The sequence below is a fragment of the Hibiscus syriacus genome, unplaced genomic scaffold (genome assembly GCF_006381635.1).
Source record: "Hibiscus syriacus cultivar Baekdansim isolate YM2019G1 unplaced genomic scaffold, ASM638163v2 tig00110174_pilon, whole genome shotgun sequence".
Lineage (NCBI taxonomy): Eukaryota > Viridiplantae > Streptophyta > Magnoliopsida > Malvales > Malvaceae > Hibiscus > Hibiscus syriacus.
Genome location: NW_024062612.1, coordinates 2,693,996 through 2,698,295, shown reverse-complemented (window position 1 = coordinate 2,698,295; position 4,300 = coordinate 2,693,996). Strand labels below are relative to the sequence as shown.

General features: G+C 36.6%; 1 pseudogene; it reads left to right on the top strand.

Moving 5' to 3' along the window:
- The first annotated feature begins 1,042 nt into the window (after positions 1-1,042).
- On the top strand, positions 1,043-2,285 carry LOC120217009 (annotated as a pseudogene).
- The last annotated feature ends 2,015 nt before the right edge of the window (positions 2,286-4,300 follow it).

Below are 4,300 nucleotides of genomic sequence, written 5' to 3'. Positions count from 1 at the left end.
TGCTTTTAATGACTTTTACAATTGGATTTGGATCCTTTGCTTTTGTTTTGCTAAAGATTAATAATTTCCAATCTTTGGAAGGGTTGATTAGGTTACGAAAACCGCTTAGTTGAGAAAAATTACAAGGACGACATTGAATGGGTTGGGTATGTATGTCATCTGCTGTTAGTGTATAGTCTCTATTTAGGGTCCCTCACCAATTTATATTTGGTTGGTGGAATTTCCATCGCCTTAAGGACTTCTTCACTCAACGTGTAAACCGCCATGCACCATTCCACCATATATATTTGCTTTCGTCTTTTTCCTACAATCAAAAACTTTCTTCCTTTTCAAATCCCCATACCACGGGGGAGTTCAATATATATATGTGAATATGACAGAGTTGGATATTGAAAGGCGAATTTAAAGTATGAATAATTTTATATTTAATAATGTGTACGGAGATTTGAAAACTAGGAGCATTTGGTGCTGCTTTCCAAGAAGATTAAACATTCATTGGGAAAAGGGTGGAATTTTGGGGACCTTAGCTTAAGATTATTCATAGGTATGGAATGGAAATTTAATTATTTACTTGAATATAGCTGAGCGGGTGTTGAGAGCTTTTAAAGCTTGAGTTCATGGATTGATTAATTGATATGGGGATTTGTTGAAATAGCAAAAGGAGGGTGTGAAAGCTTTAAAAGTTTAGTTCGAGTGACCGATTGTGGAAGTTGAAGTTATTGTATGTTATTAAATATCCATTGGCATTCAAGGCTAAGCTTCAACTGTTTACAGACTCTTCTCATTTAATGCCCCTAGCTCACCTCTCACCGCCTTTCTTAAGTTCCCTAAACTAAATACTTTTAACTTTTGCCTTGGCTCACGTATGGCTTCAAAGTTAGAAAGCCCACGCCAAGGATTATGTAATACTACGTAAGCAAAGTTAAAATTTAGGGTCTTGGGAGGATTTCAATAACTATCATGGTCTTTCATTATTGATAATCATTAGCATTTTATTTTAATATATTTATTTGAATAGTATTGTCCGTAAATTGTAATGGACATGACGAGCGGGAAACACATCAACGATCATGATTTAGTTTTGAATCGGCAGGGGGTTTTAAGATCCATCAGGACCAGGTGAAATTATATATAATTTACCAAAGAGAGAGGTTGGTTAGAACTTCACATCTAAGCTTTGAATAGCAGCAGCTTGGGAGTGTAGTTAATTGAAGGCCAACTTGGAATGCACGTCATGCATAGGTAGGTCTTCCTATTGGTTAATTTCTTCCGTCAATAACTTTGCCCTTGCACCCCAAATTTCAGCCTATATAACCACCTAAACCATTTCACCCATTTGATCACTCTCTCGAGAAGACAAAAAACTGAGCTAGCTTAAACTGTATAGCTATCTTTGGAGTACTCTCAATTTCTATATGATTTCCTTTGAAGCTCTCCTCCCCTCCAGATATCAGCAATACGATCCCGGAGTTCGAAAATTCATCAAAGAAGAGAAAGTTGGAAGATTCACAGGATGATCATGAGGAAACTTCAGACAAGCGATCCAACCTGAAAGTATGAAATCGATGTTTGATATGGAGCTACACCTCGAGACTCCATTACCTTTGGAGTGGCAAAGTGTCTTGATATTCAGGTATGCATACATACATGTATAAATGTAATTAGATGAATTTTCTCCATTAATGTTACATAAACAACACCTATAACCTTATAGGTTCTTTGCTTCCTTTTGTGTTCAGTCAGGGCAGATACACTTTTACAATACAAGGACTCATACAAGAACCTCAAAGGACCCAAGGAGGAGAAGCCCTGAACCCCCAAGCTCTGGTCACATGAGCTTAGACCTTGAGCTAAACCTACCGTGTGATTCATCAGCAAGGAAAGTAAATACAGCAGATCACCAATTATTCAACAGCAAAACTCTGTCAGCCCCACGAGGATAGCTCGGTCGATAAGAAGATCAACTCATCAGAAGGACTAACTTGCAACTTTTCATGGTTGGTGGAGGAGGAGGAGGATCAAAAGAGCAAGAGATGGTAGCAACGGTGTGCATGCGATGCCACATGCTGGTGATGCTTTGCAAGTCGTCGCCTGCATGCCCTAACTGCAATTCATGCACCCACCAGACCAAGGCCCTCCAAAGCAATTCAAGCAAAGGCTTAGCCTCCTATGCTAATAAGGTCAATCAAGTTTTTCTATGTTCAGGATAACAAATCCACTTCTACGTGTGTCGATTAAAATTTGCATCTCTTAATTCATCCTGAAAAGCTAAATTGTCTTTTCTAGATGCCTTAGCTGATTTATATATATAATATTATTTATATAGATGCTTCTTATCTCCAATGAAAATGTCTACAGATAGAGAAGAACTGAAACTAATTTATGTATGCTTTATATTCTATTGTTAAGCAAAAGGATATCATAATGGTGGCTCAGTGTGTTTTCCAACAGTTCACTGGCTCTCTTTTATACATGCATAACTATACCAATAATACGGCCCCAAAACTCATCGTCAACGTACCTATTTTCTTAAACCGCCTCTGTATCATCCAGATGACACCCAAAAGCCAGGGCCTCTTCTTTTTAAAAAAATCAGTCAAGTTTTCTTCAATGTTTACACAGGAGAAACCTGAATGTTGGTTAAGGAGATTAATCAGAAATTATAGTGCAACTAATCTAACTTACGACTGTTCAGCAGCATTTATTGGCTTCATTGAGTGAACAGTAGTTGGTGTAGTAAATTTAATTGCGAGATCTAACTAAACAATTTTTAACTCTATTTTCTTTTTCTATAATATCTTGAGAAATTTCACGTTACATACAAAATTCTTACAGTTTTTCCTAGTTATAATACCAACTAGAATGTCTCGCATTGGCAATATTCAGCAGCATCAGACATGTTGTAATGCTACAGTTTAAAATGAGAACACAGCCTCTTTTACCCCATTCAAGAAGGGTTCTCAACCGAAGATTTCAAACAAAAAGATAGAGAAACTTGAACCCTATTCATTGACATAATATGAACATGAGCTTTACAAGTTGAAGTTTGAGAAGATTTTCCTACGAGAGGTGGACTGTAAATGTCACGTAGAATGAACTTATGATCATCTCATGGGAGACCGGATCACTTTCCAAGATGATGAACTTAATTGCAAGTACTTTTGATAACACGTGGAGATGATGATCCTGTTCAGACTTCAAGGAACAAATTGTTTCCAAATTTTTCACTCATTTAGGAGATCAAATTATAAACAATGATGAGAAAATTACTTGTTTCTGTAAGATCAGCATGCCAACAAATTTACTCAATATATCTGTCCAGTTTTGTGCTACAACAATTTTTCCAGTTTCTTTAAGTTTATTAATAGAGAAAATAATCTCAGTGACCGAAAATGCCTTATAATATACGATTTTAACCAATTTTTTTGGATTTGCCAAAATGACCAACACAAATCTTAACGCAACGCGAACTCTAATTTTCAACTAAATTTCCAAATTCGCAACGCGATTGTAAGATTCACAACGCGATTTTAAAAAAATGTGTTGCGATAGTTAAAATGTGTTGCGAGAGTTTGAAAAACGTGTTGATGCGATAGTGAAAAATATTGCGATAGTGAAAAATCCAAAATAGTTTACATTTTAACTATTCCAAATTCATGTGGAGTTTGAAACAATAAAAATGTGTTGCGATAATGTAAGAGATTCCCAAGCCATTTGTAAGATCTTAGTTTGAAACAATAAAGAATGTGTTACGATAGTGTAAAAGATTCCAAGTGTTTGCAATACTCAATCCCACATAGTATTGGAAACACTTTGGAATGGTATTAAGACTTGGATTTCCCACTTCCTTGTTGAGTGGAAGAGAACAAGGGGGACTCTCGCGCACCATCGCCGCCGCTGTCCCGCTCGTGGTCGTAGTCGTGGTAATACGTGTTTCGACACCGCGCGATATCTTTTTAGATAAAATTCTTAACGTGAACTTGGACTATCGCAACGCGAATTTAGAAAATCGCAATGCGATAGTCAAAATCGCATTGCGAATCTGGAAACTGATTTGCTATACTGGAGATCGCGTTGCGTTTAGAGATCACATTGCGATTTTGTTGGTCATTTTGGCAAATCAAAAAAAGTTGGTCAAAATCTATTATAAGGTATTTTCGGTCACTGAAGTTATTTTCTTATTAATATATAACATGGTAGTATTTACTCTGCTTGGTTATTGCCACGAGAAAAGGGGAAATGACCAAGACCAGCCAGATGAACTTAAAACCCCTATCTATTACATAAATTTAATTTTTGG